At 38.3% G+C, this 17,993-nt stretch overlaps 1 protein-coding gene across 1 annotated transcript in view; it reads right to left on the reverse strand.

Annotated features, from left to right (window-relative positions):
* The window catches only part of LOC117496148 (NLR family CARD domain-containing protein 3-like), a gene marked incomplete at its 3' end in the record, with an annotated part of 682,747 nt that overhangs the window by 574,820 nt on the left and 89,934 nt on the right, over positions 1-17,993 (reverse strand). The gene's annotated exons all lie outside the window — the stretch shown is intronic.

Raw genomic sequence — 17,993 nt, forward strand, 5'->3', positions numbered from 1 at the left:
GGGTGGAGAGCTCTCCTGTCAGACTGAGAGGCTCAGTGAGGTAAAGGACTCTGAGTGTTTAGATTGTTAATTTTAGTCTAAGTTGTCTCAGTGGGTCTCAAACGTTTTTGACCACAAATTATGTAAACACATATTTCCAAGGCACTCCCTTATAATTATTAGGATAAATAAAAACAGGTTTGAAATCATGTTCATATACTTATTTGATTATTAAAATGTAAACCGATCTTTTTCATATGGGTGTTTAGAGTTGTACCCCCTAGATCTAGTCTCTAGTAATTGTGTGCTCAAAGTGCACCAGATCGAAGCATTTTACTTTAAAATGTTCAAATCTTCCCAGGGGGAGCATACCCCCGGACCCCCCTAGAGGATGTGAAGTCCACCCCCCAATTCAAACATGTTCATACAATACTGAATACATTTGAAGCCATTATGACGTATATAACCTATGTCAATAAGTTTCAGTTTTTGTAGTGTATTTGTCTTTTGTAGAGATTTTTCATTTATTCTTTATATATAAAATCTCGCCTAGGGCAGCAAATTGGCTAGAACCGGCCCTGGTACTAGGCCTCAAGAGCCTTTCTTGTGCTGGCAGACACATAGGTCCTTTCTCATTTCATCAATTCCCCCTCCTCGACTCCTCGGTCCTCCGGTAGTGACCCGGAAATTAATTTTAGCGTGCCATGTTGAAGGACATCTCATTTCTCTAAATGCACATCGAGGACCGAGGATCGAGCGTCGAGGAGGCTCTCTGGAGGAGCTATAACCGAGGATACACTGATGGGTCCTCCACGGCTCCTTTGTGGATGCATTTCCGGGAACAGTGATGTTTCAAAGAGTCGAGACCACGGCCGGACTTATCTCAGCCAATGACAGCTCTGCATGCATCCCCTGGATATTATTTTATTAACTGCTTTCATCGCGACGCGATGTTTACAGTGAGAACAGCTGTGAGGTCCGTGCAGAAAGTGCTTTTCGGGGGTTCCCATTTCCTGCAGAGCAGTGTGATAATATATATCACTCAGTATAACAGGCCTACATTACTTTCTTTATTTGCTTTAGTTTAGTAGATATCTACAAACAAAGAGTCGATATTTTTCTAAAACCATTTAGTGCTTCACATAATAACATACACAACGGCTGTAGCCTGATTATATGCTTTAGGAGCTGTAGGTGCGTGTGTGTGGTGTAGGTGTGTGGTACAGTGTGTGGTAGATGCAGCGGACAGACAGGTCTCAGTTGGTTTGGTGTCCTCGCTTACTTTTAATACTTGTAAGTAAAACTTTTGGCCCGTAATTTACTTTCCTCATTCTAGCGACCAGAGAGGGGAGAGGGGGGGTGGGGATATATCCAGTCTCTGATAGTGTTACGTTATTATGAGAGTGCTGTTTGATTCTGAAATTGTATATTTATATAAATATATACGTGTGTGTGTGTGTGTGTGTGTGTGTGTGTGTGTGTGTGTGTGTGTGTGTGTGTGTGTGTGTGTGTGTGTGTGTGTGTGTGTGTGTGTGTGTGTGTGTGTGTGTCAGTGGCGAGCCGTGAGCTTTATACCTAGGCCCTCTGACCCCCACCAATTCCCTCGAAAAAAAGAAAAAGAGTTATTACGTCACAGCGTATACTTCAGCGGAATATCAAAACAACGGCCCAGGGTGCAAAACGCATCAATGACAGCGACCCTCTACCACACAAAACAACACCTGTGAACCCAATTTGTGTTCTTTGACATTGAAAATGATATTGCATTGTGTTTGTTACTTTCGTTGCAGTTGTATGTCTTAAGTGTAATTTGGCATGCTTTTATTTTGAAGGCGAGTTCACGCTGTTGACAGGAAGTTGATGTTGCTATGGAACAAGAAAAGTTTCACAGCGGGCGGAACTTGTCATAAAGTCCGCGATAATAAAACCCACCCATTTAGAGGGAAGATATGATTGGTCAATTGTACTGTCATTTGACATTACTCTCTCGTTCAGTTACTGTAGCGGGCCCTCTGTGAATCGCAGAGAGGGCCAGACGAGCTTCTTTCATGTAACCCTTCACATTCAACAGAGACAGAACAGGCAGATTCGAAGGATTTATTTCTTTGGAAATGTTATTTTAAATACAATTAAATCAAGTTTTTTTTCGGTAAAACTAATGAAAAATATAACAAAAATCATATTAAAAAAATATATATTTAAAAAAAATATATTTTTTTTAAATGTTTTTAAATATTATTTTTTAGAATATCTTAGGCCCTCACAGAGGCTCGCCACTGGTGTGTGTGTGTGTGTGTGTGTGTGTGTGTGTAGCCTGTAGCCTGTTATTGTCTCATTATACCGCACTGTCAATGAATTAAAAGTAAATATATAAGTCGTCATGAACACATCTGTCCATCAGACAGAGGGCTGCTGTGCCTCCTGTCATCATTGTGGAGGAAACTTCTGTGTAGTAATGCATGGAGTCACCGACTCAGGAAGGAGACACGGTGAGAGTTTTGATGTCAAACACTGATGGGTTTATTCAGAGTATTCGGCCAACATAGAGTTGCTACGTCAATTCTGAAGAGCCTCTCTCTATGCTAGACCTTTTAACTGGTTCACAGAGAGAAATCAACATCTCTGAAGGAGTAGACTAAACACTGAATTATTTGTTTCTTCAGCAAGGCTTCAAAAATCTTGTTAAATAATTCTTTTCCAGCATCCGTTTGTAACTTTTTAGGAATCTGACTATCTTTTAGAATTGCATCAAATGCTATAGCCACTTCTAAGATACGTTTTTTTAAATGTTTTTCTCTCATCCTGCTATATTCCTTCCAGGGGAGGATCCCTGGGGATTGATCAGAGCAAAGAAAGGCTGTAAACACTGACACACTGACACACAAAACACTGAAACACTGACACACAAAACACTGAAACACTGAAACACTGAAAACACAGAAACACTGAAACACTGACACACAAAGCACTGACACACAAAAACACAGAAACACAAAACACTGAAACACTGAAATACAAAACACTGAAATACTGAAAACACTGAAACACTGAAACACAGAAACACTGAAACACTGACACACTGACACACAAAACACTGAAACACTGAAACACTGAAATACTGAAACACTGAAAACACTGAAACACTGAAACACTGAAACACTGAAATACTGAAACACTGAAAACACTGACACACAAAAACACAGAAGCACAAAACACTGAAACACTGACACACAAAACACTGAAGCACTGAAACACTGAAACACTGAAACACAAAAACACTGAAACACTGAAACACTGACACACAAAAACACAAAACACTGAAACACTGAAACACTGACACCCAAAACACTGAAACACTGAAACACTGAAAACACTAAAACACTGAAACACTGAAACACTGACACACAAAAACACAAAACACTGAAACACTGACACACAAAACACTGAAAACACTAAAACACTGAAACACTGAAACACAAAAACACTGAAACACTGAAACACTGAAACACTGACACAAAAAACACAAAACACTGAAACACTGACACACAAAAACACAAAACACTGAAACACTGACACACAGAAAACTATTAAACAGCCCTGCTATATACTATGACCATTCTTTACTTATTTATAATATGGTTCAAATGGAGTAATTTGAGTTGTCTGATGCACTTGATACAATTTTACTTTTTAAAATACTGATGTGTTTATTCAAAACCATTTCAACACACAGTGTCATGACTTTTTCAGGATCTTTTTGTCAAACTATACTATGACTTTCTCTCATTTTTTTTACATTTTTTATTAGAGATCCTATACTGACATTGCAGACAAAACTATATCATATATTTCTTAACTACATACTATACTTGGACTTTTTTCAAGATACTTTTAACATACTATACTAGTACTTTTAAATTAAATGTTTGGACATTCTACACTGTGACTCTTTTTTAAAATGATATGTAGGAAATACTATACTATGATTTGAAGACAACAGTTTTTTTAAATGTAAAAAACACTTTTTTTATTTGCAGAATTTCATATTTACAATTTATTGTTTTCACCCCATAGGAATCAATAATACATTTATACTGATTGCAACATCCCCAGGATCTTCTCCAGCATAGAATCCCCCAGATGAAGGGAAATATTATAATGGAGTTTTTGCACTTCGGCCAAAGTATTCATGTGTATGCTGTTTTTGACACAAAGATGCATTACATCTACAAACAGAGCATACAATGCGAGCACATGATACACTTTTGGTGTTTGTTTCATTTCTTCGGTAATGTTACAGAATGTTTCGGAAAATGAAGATTCCAGTACCACTTTAAATGTTTCGTTTACAATCGTTTCCCAATGACCCGGAATAGTACTGCCAGAATGAACGATATCCAAAATGTCTTCTAGTTTACAAACTTCAGCCGTTCTGTTTACACGGGGATCACTACTCATTCTGTTTTCAATCGTCATCAACAACACACTTATTAAACAGGTATTGACTGCATTCTGATAGATAAATACAGATTGTTTTCCATAGTAGTTACCCATTTTTATTTTACTTTAAAGAAAAGTCAAAGTATCGAAAAAAATCCCTGGCTTCAAATCAACCACTGGTTATTAGTCTTCTTCCTCTCCATCCAGCTCGGCATGGATCTTTTCAAGTCTCTCCTTGAGGCGTCTGCAGTTTTGAGATTGTGCAGAAAAGCCACCGAAGCGCCTTGGATCCTCCATTCAGCCGTGTAAATGTTTATATCATTAAGACTCTGGTCAATCGCAGTAATGAAGTCGGCGAGCCAAAGTCTTTTTCATTAACGCGTTGTAATTGTTTCTGAAGAAATATTCTGGAATGTCATTCACACAATCGTGTTGCCTCTGGCTGGGGTGACTGACTCGGCATCCATTGCAGATTTCTTCTCTGTACCGATGCAGCACCCTCTCCAGAATATCAACCAACTCCGATTTCACTATGTTCAAAAACAGAGACGTCTTGGCCCCAGGAGTAACATCAGCAGTTGTAGTATTGCAAGATGTGGGTGTCCACAATGGTGGGGACGATAGTAGTCCAGGAGTGTGTTCCTGGCTGCAACTCGCGGGGGGAGACTTGGTTTTTCTCAGATCCCTGGCTAGTTTTCAACGGGCGTCTTAGTGGGGTCCTTCGTTTTAGATGATTTGCTGAGTGGGGGGTGGACTTAATGCGTTGAGTGGGGGGAGTCATCTGTAGAATTGAGAGTTTTTAGAAAAGTTCTTTAAGCTTTGTAGCTTTTTCATCTATCATTTCCAACCAAGCAGCAAGAGGTCAAATGTAAGAATAAGTAATAGTTTGTCACGATTTTACGGAAAAAGTCAAAAGTATAGTTTGTCTGAAAAAAAAATATATATATATATATATATGGAAAAGTCATTGTGTACAATAGTATGTTGAAAAACAAAAAAGAAAAAAAAGAAAACTCAATTCATTACAAAATAATGAATATTTTACCAAGTTATAAAGTTTTGCATCCATTAAAGTGTAACTATAAGTATCTTTGTAGGAGAAAAAAAACAAAAAAAATAATTTAAGTTACTTCCATAAAACTGGATTGTCTTACCTTTAAGAGTCACAATCTTAAAGAAAATCTGTTCAGAAAAAGTACTTAACTTTCTACCAGTTGTAAAGTTGTCATACATAAAACTGTATCCAAAAAGTAAGTGAAAGACAACGGGAGAAAAAAAAATAAAACTTCCCCTTTTAGAGTCACAGTCTTTAAGAAAATACATTTTATTACAAAATAATTGACATTCTACCAGTTGCCAAATGTTCCTACATTAAAGTGTATCAAAAAAGTATCTTGGTAGCTGAAAATAACTAAAATATCAGAGAAAACCTACATTATTTAACTGTACAAGTGTTTTTAAAAGTTTTGCATACCTCAAAGTGTGTCAAAAAGTATCTTGACATGAGAAAAAAGCCAAAATCTGCCTTGTGTCAGTGAATAAGTGTTAAAATCACAAACTTATAGATAAGCTAGAGGCTATTTTAGATTTGTCTATTAGAGTTAAAGGGTTAAATAACATGCTAACTGCTGTTCATAATTACTGGATACATAACGAACCTCATCATTATCTCGATTTTCTACTTCCATTTTTATTTAACAGTGAAACGTCTTATTTTAGTACAGTCTAGTCAAAGGAGTTAATACTATTACTATATATGAAAGCAAAAATAAAACACATTTTCATTTGTTATGGTTGCTTAATTGAAAAACACACCATTCGCCACATTTTCAGAAAGACATATTACATTTGACCAAGTTAATGTCGTAGTGCATACAAGGTAATAGACCTAACGATTTGCACTGTTGCTTCTCTCCGCGTTTCATTTACAGTGATCGGTTTATCGTTCAATTCACATTGCCCAAGTAGATGTTTAGGGGTCTCTTGGAAGTAAATGAATGCATTTTTTATATCAGATAAGTGCATTAACATCACTTGCAAATTCTCTATCCTTTCACCCGCAACGATTATAATCTGCTTTGCTTCTTCTTCGGTTTCACCATTATTAGCTCTGAATGTAATCCTTTCTGGGGCTTCTTGTGCTTCTTGTGGTCTGTTGAATACCTGGCATAGGATTTGTTTAGCTGTAAGGACGGGTACCATATAATTGTCTTCAAAAGCTTTGTCTATGTCATCACACGTTTTGGCATATCCTTCGCTGTAATGACAACCGATACTAGAATAGAGATCCTCCAACAGTCTTTTAATACATGTTCTGGCACTGTCGCCAATTTGGGCAATTCCATAGTATCGTGCTTTTTCTCTCATTATATTGAAGCAAAGCTCTGCCATTGCTTTTGGTATTTGTTCAACACATTCGCAGCAGTCGGTTAGCGGTAGATGATCTATAAGATTATTATGATCCGGTAATGGCTCTACAACACTATCAGCATCCTCTATAGTTAGTTGAAATTTCTTCACTTTGTTCCTTTTTCTTTTCACCTTCCTTCTTTTTGTCTTTTTCCGTCCTATTGTCCCTTTTCTTTTCATTCGCAATCTGCGTTTGCAATCTGCGTTTGCTTTTCATTTTTCTTCTCCTTTTCATTTTGCTTTTTCTTTTTCTTCGGTTTTCTTTACTTTTGCTTTTCTTTTCTGCTAATTGTCGTTTGCGATCTTGGCGAGTAGTATGAGATATATTGTTTCTATAAAGGTTATCTATAATACCATCTTTTAAAGAAAGGTATTCTTCATATGTCATTTTATCATAGTCCTCTTTTGTCCTAAAGACCTTACACGGATATTATATAGAGGGAAGCTCTTCTTCGGGAACATCCTCTCCCTTACTTTGTAACATCCAGTCATTAAGCCCATATCCGTTATCCTGGTGATAATAAGGGTAGGCTACATCAGACTTGTTTTTTCTCAGATCCATGGCTAGTTTTCAACGGTCGTCTTAGGGGGGTCCTTAGTTTTGGATGATTTGCTGATTGGGGTGGGACTTATTGCGTTGAGTGGGGGAGTCATCTGTAGAAATGAGAGTTTCTTTCACCCGTATAATGTCCCTCGCTGTTTGACTCTTTTTAAAAAGTTATTTTTCATCTATCATTTTCAACCAAGCAGCAAGAGGTGAAATTTAAGAATAAGTAATAGTTTGTCATGATTTTACGGGGAAAAAGTCAGAGCGCAATGTCACATCTTAAAGACAGCTTGAACTGGATAGATGGTTAGTCTTTTTTCAAACATACCATACGTTCTGCATGTTAGTATATTTGGCCAATCGGGTTAGGCCCTACTGCCCCACTCCCTCAATACGGAAGTCACGCTTTGGGAAAGAGGTGTTTAATTTCACAGATCTGACTTAATTGTTGTTGTGATGGCTGAAGGAAGAGGGACGGGTGAGGAAAATTCAGAGGGTGAAGAAGCAGAAAGATAACTTGTTTGTAAAACGGACAGCACGTCAGTTTCAGGAAAGATGACACCGGTTTTATGCATGACATGCCAAATATCCTGAAGCCCTACAAAAAAGTATATTGTGTTGAAAATATCGCAAAAAGTCGTAATATTGTATAATGTAATAGTTGCATGTTGTATTTTGATAAAAATCACTGTATATTCAAAAATATAATGGAGAAAAAAAAAAATATATATCACAGTATGTTGAAAAATATGAAAAAAGTAATGTGTTAAAATAACATGAAAGAAATCAAAAGTAAAGCATCTAAAAACATATATTTAAAAAAAAGTAATGTTAGTCAAGTAATTCATTACAAATGAATGAATATTTTACCAAGTTATAAAGTTTTCCATACATAAACGTGTATCTTACAGTTCCTTTGTGAGAGAATTACGCACAAATTACAGTATTTTATCTGTTTTATGTGCTCTATATATATATATATATATATATATATATATATATATATATATAATTTGTTGCACTGTTGGAGGAGCCTGTGACCTATGTTTTTCATTGACATATCTACACTGTAGCTAATGGGCATATGCCATAAAGCCTTGAAACTTGAAACTTAAAATTATCAGAAACTGCATTGTCTCACTGAAAACAGCTCTGAAGAAAACCCAATTCCATACAAAAGTACTTAACTTTCTACCAGTTGTAAAGTGTTGCTCACTTCAAAAGTGTATCTAAGAAAGTACCTTAGTAACAAAAACAAAAGCATTAATGTTAACAACGCCTCAAAGGGCGGACTCCTGAGTTCCGTAATGCCCCCCTACCATGGCATTTGGACTATTTACATCATCCAGGGCTCAACACCAGTAAATACAGCTCTCTTTATCCGCTCTCCAAGCCTCCAAGGGCGGGCTCCTGAGTTCCGTAATGTCCCCCTAACATGACACTTAGATTATTTTCATCATCCAGGGCTCAACACCAGTAAATGTAGCCTCATGTAACTTCATATAGGGATTCATTAATAGTTGTGTGAAGTAATTAAACAATAAAAAGACAAGATCAGGGGGTCATTAAGATCTTTAAATTATTATTTTCCTCTCAAAGAGACTTTGTTGTAGTTAGTAAAATAATTAAACATTAGTTCACAAGCCCTACAACTTAAGAGCACATCCATAGTTAACACAAATCATATTAAAACTAATCTAATTTAGAGAGGACAATAAACGTTTTAGGTGACTTGGTGAGTGAAAATTAATGGCTGATAGCCACATAAGGAGGTGACGGGCAGGGGGGAGGGGAGGGGGTGGGAGGGGGTGTGAGGGGAGACAGTCTCACACATCCAGACTCCATTTTTCATGAAGAGCTTCCGACGGAGGGTCTGAACCCGGCACAGATACTGCGTCCGTTTCTTGACTGGAGCTCCCGACGGATGGCGGTAAGTTGTCACAGGTGTCTCGCTGATTAAACCCATATCGATGCGTCTCTTTGCCATTTTCGTTTTTGAAAGTTTAGGTGACTTGGTGAGTGGAAATGACTGGCTTTTTATCTAGTTTGCACGGAATTATTTTTCATCTAACTCCACCCTCCACCTCTATCTTCTGACATCACAGCAAAAGGAAGGGGGAAGGGGGAAGGGGTGAGAGGAGGACGGGGTGCGAGACAGTCTCACACAACTTCAAAGAGACTACCTTAACACTAATTACAAACACTGATCAAAGGACATACATCAAAGGGCTAATTAGATTGACATCAAAGGCTTATAACACACCGGTACACACACACACCTACATGTTATAACACCTCCCACCTTACATCAAAGCACAGACATCAAAGGGTCTAATTAGATTAGACAACAAGGGGTCAGACATCAAAGGCTAATTAGATTATACAACAAAGGATCTACTACAACAGGGAATATCACACCTACATGTCACAAACACCTCAACCCTCACATCAAAGGATAGACAACAAAGGGATCAGACATCAAAGGCTAATTAGATTACACAACAAAGGATCTACTACAATGGGGGAATATCACACCTACATGTGATAACACCTCGAACAAAGGGGCTCATTAACATATCAAAGGGGCTCATTAGCATAAGTAGTAGTACTGATGAGGCAGGTGTGACCTGTCACTTTTTATGCATACTAATGTGATTGAAGGGGCATTTGTAGTACTACTAGGAAAGATTAAACATTCTTAAAACTTGAATTAATACATTTGTAAATGCTACAACTGATCTGTACCAAATTAAGTCTATCAATTATTCTTATTAGCCATACTTACCTGAACATCTACTTATGGTACTTGGAAAGGGTTCTTCTGTGTTTATCTAATGTTGAATATAGAATATCAATTTCTTTAAATTATACTTCTCTAATTTGAGGATCAAATATGCTACATAATTGTTATATGAACTATTATAAATATTTGTTTTGGGCCAAAACTGAAATTAATCCAGTACTTGAAACATCATTTTAGGTCTGTCTGTTCATGGACAATACATTAAAGAGTAGTGTTGTTAAGCCTGATTGCTGGATGATTAAGGATATCAACATTATCTGTTATAATATTAGAAATACCTTATTATTCAATACTTTATAATCTGAAAATATTTATTTATTAATTTTGTTTAGTGTGAAAGTGTAATCTGATCTGACAAAATATATTTATCACCACTATTTAACACATGTCTGGTCATTGGAAATATAAAATCAATCATTAATTGTACATCTTTAAACATCTAGTTATTCAATTCAAAGTTCATCTTTGTACGAGAGCTGGAAGAACATGTCCGTCAGTCTTCCTGACTCGTTCTCCTCCTCCCTTTATGACACCGAGTGTCTGGTGTGTAAAGGCATCCTGATACTGTAGATTAGCACTGAGGTGCTGATTGGCTCAAACTCTTCTTCATCAGAGCGCCATATTTCAACCCCCCAATTGCTCTGATTTTGTGTGGCTCATTCAGTGAGCACTGTAGTTAATCCCCCCCAGTGAAATGAAGGCTCATCTGCCTGTATTCCTTCTGCTATCTGCTTGATAGCAACTGCGTATTCCTGATGCATCCAGGTGTCCCCCCCGTGATGGGAGAGGTTAGGAAGACATCAAACTCCTCCAAGAAACATGGAACCTTGTATTATAGAAACCTCTGAAGCCCTCGCTCGTCCTGCAGGGTTGTCTGCTAGAGCCCACCGAGCAGAAAGATGAAGAGAAGAACCCCCTCTTATCAGAAAGGTGAAGAGAAGCATCCCATCTCGAACGACCTCGTGCTTCCTTGCACGTGGCTGGGGGTGCTCTCTGCACCCGGAGAGTGTGACCCTCTCTCTCTGACCCTTGGCCTTGAGAGCTGTCCTAGTTATTGGGTTAACACCTGATAGGGATGTTAACCCAACTCAAAGTAATGGATTAGCACATTATCATTTCATTACAAAAATAGGATAGGCCCCTCAGAATTATTTGGGAGCCTTCCTGGCACATGCACATTATCATTTTGAAGGTTTGTGTTAGTCATTGAACATGCAAGAATCATATACTCATCAGTCCATAGCAGAGAAATGATATTGTAAGTTAAAGGTGAGCTTGTCCCTGTGGATATAACCCCTTCTCAATGATTCTAAATGTATATTAATTCACCATTTACCTTTTGATAACATATTAGTTTATCAGAAATATAATAAATTACTCAATATAATTGACTCTTCCCTCCCTTTTCTTACATATGGTACATATGAAATAATAACTTAGGAGTCTATTTAAGCATGGTATAGTTTATAATCTATTAATCGAGAAGACTCAGTATCACCTGTGTGCAGCTTACAAAAACCATTCTGATAAACATATATTATGCAGGAAATTGATACATTTGTTGAAAAACAAAGCATATCTGATTTGGGAGGAAAAGTTTCATCCCTTTAACATCTGAGTTATTACTGAAGGCATAGCATGAATGATATTGGGTGTCTGAGGGTGTCATTACTGAGAAATGTCAAACAAAATCAAAACCTTACATTTGAAAACAGGTTTGCATTCCTCCACTGAAGGTGACGTTATCATTGGAAACAATAAAAGCTAATTGTTTTGATCTAGAATCTATATATTGAATCGTTAGAGCAGAACAGAATGGTTGTATTGTAGCCTGAGTTTCGTGCAGCCTTTAGTTTTACCAGGTGGAAACATTGTCTATATAATGTGAATACATGTAGAACTAGACATTAAGAGACCCCTGACATTAGGCCTATTTGAACAATAGTAGGGGCTTTTACCAGCTCGCCAACTTACAGGCATCATAGCAGTATGAATAGCCTTAAAAACAACCCACTCTGCGGTAACGAGAGTCATGTATCTGAACCAAATGCCCTAAGTGAAGCCGTTAGTCTCATCTGACTGACCCAAGGGTTGATGCTGGTGTGACAGGGAGGCTTCCAAGTGTTTATAGCAGATGTCATGCTTTCAGTTCATGGTTCGGTGGGGGGGAGCAGACCCATGTGAGACAGTATCAACGGCTGTAATGTTCAGTTTGAGGAGTGTCATTCTCTCTGGGAGCAGGAAATGGTGTCCATTCAGACCAGACCATTAATGTCATGTAGAGCAGCCATAGCATCTCTGTGACTGCACTCAGCCGGACTGCAGCAGGGCAGAACTGGGTGACTTTTAGTGAAGCCGTCCAAGGCCATAGACAAAATGGAACCACGTACTAACAAAAGGGACACAAGGTCATCAATGTCTCTCTTTACCTTTAGCCTAATTGTAAAACAAATTAGTGGAAGAAATGTGGAACACTAATCCATCATCATGTGAAATTTAGAGTTAATTTAAATAATTACTTATGGGTTGAAGTCAAATTAACATTAGAACTAAAGTCAGTCAAAATTGGACGTGCACGGATCAGAATCTAATCAATACACCATTTCCCCAGCTCTGTAATGAAAAAGATATCAAGATTAGGTACATTACAGGAGTGTTAAAACATCCAAACGTGCACACTTATCTTATTCTAGTAGAGATTAGAGGACAGGTATAATGTTGTGAACAAAATGATCAAGTCAAAGTTATTTTTATTTATTTTATCTTATGTACCACATTTAATTTAATAATTAATCTTAAATTACTAATAACTTTAAAGAAGGCAACCATTTACAATGTGGATAAGGTGAATACTTATCCAAAGTGTGTGTGTGTGTGTGTGTGTGTGTGTGGGTTAGGGTTAAAACATTTGGGACAGCAGTGAGAATGTTATGAGAAACAATTTGTTGCTGAGACTGAACTCGAAAGAAGCTGAGATTAGAACATTTTAAATAAATCAAAACACTTGCACCTTAATTAAATACATTTGACATTTAGCTTGAGCTGGGTTCAATACTTTCTTTATGGTATTTAAATTGGGCTCAAGTAGAACCTTTACATGGATTTGGCTTGCAACACAAAGTGATACCGATCTCTGTCTGTTATGATTTGAAAGTCTCATGATTGTAGGTGGTAGGGTGTAGGGCTGTGAAGGAGAGGCCCTTGGAAAACATCTACTTTTTTTAACTGTAATTACTTATTGTAAAGAGATTGCAACATTATACTTTTAAAAGAATTGCTCAATTTATTTAACACATTTATTATGCACACTAATGAAAACGTCAACAAATATATTGATCCTGGCTTAACCAGCGACCTTTACTCTTTTGTTCATAAGCTCGGTTTCAGAAAACTTGTCAGTAGTTTAACAACTATTAGAATTGTATTAATGTCTATGGAGACCAATTGGTTGATACGAGAAATCATTTGAAGCAGTTTAATAAAGAATGTTAAACTATATTTAAAACTGTAATTAAAACTTCAACTTATATTAATTATCTGATTCCAGTGGCCAGTTGGAACAGACAATCAACAAAGTTTCCATTTTGCAGCAACAGCGCAAAAGGTTTCAACAATAATTTGTATTATGTCTGAGTCTAGTTCTGTCTTATCAGCTTTGTTTCGGAATGTGTTCAATACATTACGGTTTTTTTCATTATTACCATACAATACATAGATTTAAGAATAAATGAAACAAATAATACAACATTGACCTAAAACAGCAGACAGATTTTGCCACCCTGACCTCCTCAGGCAGGTCTTTACGACCAGCAGTGATGCCTCTGAGGGTCTCAGGGTGCAGGACGGGGCATAGGGTTTATAAAAGGTCACAAACATATCTTAACATACCAGCAATACAATTTAAGAATGTATTCTTAAAGTAATATAATCTTCTCTTCTTCTTACACCTACAGCGCACACCCTGAACAGTGTGCTCCTTGTTTACATTTTCCTCTGCACAGGACATAAAAACACTCTTTTGCTATTTATTTTCATTTTGCAGCACATCTATACTACCAGAATTTTGCAAAACACTATATATTATTTATTTTTCAAGAGCAATAACTAGCTTATCCTCTTGCTACCCCACTATCCCTGTTCTAGTGGTGCTATGCCCCCCCGATCAGGAGCACATAGACTTTTTTCTCCTCTACCCTTTCTATCCGAAACTACACAGTTAACTGTAGTCCTACTCGACCAGCCTATACACACACCATCATGTTCATCACAACGATGAAACACAGTTTTGTTCTACACTTGCATGCCACTGCCCACCCATGATCAATTAGCCTATAATTTTATGTATGCACCTCGGACCGGCACCAGCTCCTCCAGCAATGTAGGGAGCCTGTCGCATCAGGTAATGCACGCACCTCGCACTTGCCAGCACGTCGTAAACGGCCACAAGCCACGAGAGTGCTTTTAAACCGTCTCGTTTTTACTAGAGACGGCGGTGGTGTGAGTTAAAGCTATAGACAAAAGCTGTGATTTTCTCCCTCTGAGTTCACTTCACCAGCTCATGCAGATACGGGGAGGTATTTTACACACATTCCCCGGAGCCGCAGCTGGAGCCGTGTTTTTTTTAGAGGCGCTGGGGGTAATATCTCTGGCTGCTTTAGTTAACTGCTAGTGTTGGCCGCTGAAACCCCCGGAATCTCGGCGATTTGTTCATTACAAATCTCTATTTTGATTTCACACAGAAGTTCCACTTTACTGCTGCCCTCATTAAGGTATTTTTAAACATCTCCGTGTATGCCTGCACGGCACATACGTCCCGAGCAGCACACACAGAGGGAACCAGCCAAGACAGAGTCCCTGGATGATCCCCTGGGGTTATTAGCCCCAAATGTTCATTAACCAAAACGAAACGCAGCCGCTTAGCTTCACAGATAATTTTAGGATACCGTCAATCACAGATTCTGGTAAGGCAATGTCCAAATGTAGATTTGAAATCACACTTACCAGTCTCTGAAGATCTGTTGGTATCCTGCCGACAACGCCAATTTGTGGAGGAAACTTCTGTGTAGTAATGCATGGAGTCACCGACTCAGGAAGGAGACACGGTGAGAGTTGGAGCTTTGATGGGTTTATTCAGAGTATTCGGCCGGAGGATTCACATCACAAATCAAAGAGTCAGAGGTTCTGACTACACGGTAGAGTTGCCACGTCAATTCTGAAGAGCCTCTCTCTATGCTAGACAGAGGTGGGAGTAAGTCCTACATGTGCAAGTCATGAGCAAGTCTCAAGTCTTGACCTACAAGTATCAAGCAAGTCCCAAGTCACTGTGGTGAGAGTCAAGCAAGTCAAGTCAAGTCATTGCTCAGGTCAAGCAAGTCAAGTCAAGTCATACGAAATTCTGATGAATAAGCCCAGTTTCCCCATTTAAATCAGTTAAAAGACAGTGGTTATGAAAATGGATTTAACCCACACTATGATTTTCATTACATACACAGTTAATCATTTGAAATCTAATTTAGACCAATGACAATCATATTAGATTAATATTAACCCTAGAACTGCAGACAATATAGCTAGGACTCAATCAAAAAGTCTGTTCAAAAAGGCAGAATTCCAGGTAAGAAAATCATATATGGCATTTGCCATTACACATATTTAATTTAAATTTCTGTTAACACTAGAACCGCCAACAGCGTCAGCACCTACATAGATATCATTTTCAAATCATTTAATTTGTTCCTCTTCATAATTTCCTTATAAACTAAGTAGGACGATTTAAAACTCAGTTAATTGGGTTAATTTAGAAATTGCTTCAGTTTATCATCATAACAGATCAAAAAGTTCAAATTCATTTTACAATAAATCAAGAAATGATGCACTTCTACAAACAAAAACAACATAATTAAAACATTTAAACAAACTACTAAAAGTAGATGAACTACATTATTCAACAGTTTACAGTAACTTCTGATAATAACACAGGGGAAATAAACGAGGCATCTCTTTTCCTCTCTCTCTCTCCCTCTCCTGACAGCCCGTCAGTATCAGGGTTAGTACAAATGAATCCCTTGGCGGTTCTAGTGTTCATTTACCGTTTTGCAATGCTTAATCGATTTGAAACCAAGTCTAACGTAGCTTAAACTTAACGTTAGCTTTCTAGCTAACACAACACATTCACGCACCTTTCTCTGTGGGTTTTTTTGTAGTGACGAATGAAGTTGGATGTTGTGGTGGTCGTGTCACTGATCTTTATGCTGCAGACCCTGCATACTGCTGTTCTCTTCTTATTAGCGTCATCGACAACATAATCCTTGAATCCAAACTTCACTATTTTTGGAGTAACGCAAGCCGCTGCCATGTTAACTGACGCTCCTGCCGTCTAGTGGGTTGCCAGGTTTGCGCGCATGGCGCTATAATCACCCAATCACATTTTTCGAAAAAACTAAACGTAATATCTCACTACAAAAACAAACGCAAATATTTAATTTTAAACAGACAAGTCCTTTCAAGTCATCCGTCTCAAGCTTAAGTCAAGTCTCAAGTCATGAATACCAAGTCAAAGTCAAGTCAAGTCTTTTATCAATGTTAGTCAAGCAAGTCTCAAGTCCAAAAATATGCGACTCGAGTCTGACTCGAGTCAAGTCATGTGACTCGAGTCCCCACCTCTGATGCTAGACCTTTTAACTGGTTCACAGAGAGAAATCAACATCTCTGAAGGAGTAGACTAAACAGCTGGGAACACTGAACCACCTGCGTCCGACACTCATGGCCTCAAGGATTTCACATCCTAGAGCCCACAAACACCGATAAAGAAGTGCCTCAGTGTTCTCACAACAATTACCCTTCGTGCCAGTCAAGTTGACCGGTCACAACCTGGTGACAACAACACATATGGCACCAAGGCCTTTCCTTAAAGGAGATAACAGACGTCAGAGTAGATCATAAAACGTCACAGAGCAAAAGGTTAGATATCTAGAAGAATTATTCCTTAACAATCATTAATGGACGTCTCTTTAAAATGACCACTCAGAGGAGAGGAGTTCTCATTTCTCTAACCGCCTGCTGCTTCCCCTCCTCTCTCCTCGGCTCCCCTCCTCGACTCCTCCGCTCGCATCTCCTGTGGGCGGGACTAAGTCTCGAGGATAGGAGTCGAGGAGGGGAGTCGAGGAGGGGAATTAGTGAAATGACTTGAGAAAGGGCCATAGAAACAAATTTGCACGTGCACACTAAAAAATTCCATGCGCTCCGCGCTTACATTATGCTGGGCCCACGTGCCTTCGCACCGCTGCTATGACTCCATCCTAGGGGAAACACTGATAGTTATCCAAGGTGATGAGACTCCACATTGTGGGTGGGTGGCCTCTTTGGTATATCAACATTAGGTAAACATGTAAATATATATCATTGATTATGAAATCAGTCGTGCCAGCACATCATCATATCTACTTGGATCACCTTTTTTTACTTTCCGTTGAATTTTCATAGGCCGATACATTCCTCTTGTGAACACTTTAATGTGCAATGTGTGTGTGTGTGTGTGTGTGTGTGTGGAGCCCTTTTCTTAAGCCTTTCTCTAAGTATTCATGTGGTTGCAGTAAGACCGGCTTGTTTTAAGGGCTCGCAGATTCCTTTTTGTTGTTTATTGCCTCATCATTTTAGGTATTCTATGAGATAGGAGGTAGATCATTTTGATGCACTTCAACTGACAGAGCAATACCTAACTCTGACAGCAGGAGGCGACACAGTTACACAGGAGTCTCAGCGATGATTACATCTTCATACTTCCTGTTTTGGGGGCGGCGTGCACACAAACTGTTC

The sequence above is a fragment of the Trematomus bernacchii genome, unplaced genomic scaffold, assembly GCF_902827165.1.
Source record: "Trematomus bernacchii unplaced genomic scaffold, fTreBer1.1, whole genome shotgun sequence".
Lineage (NCBI taxonomy): Eukaryota > Metazoa > Chordata > Actinopteri > Perciformes > Nototheniidae > Trematomus > Trematomus bernacchii.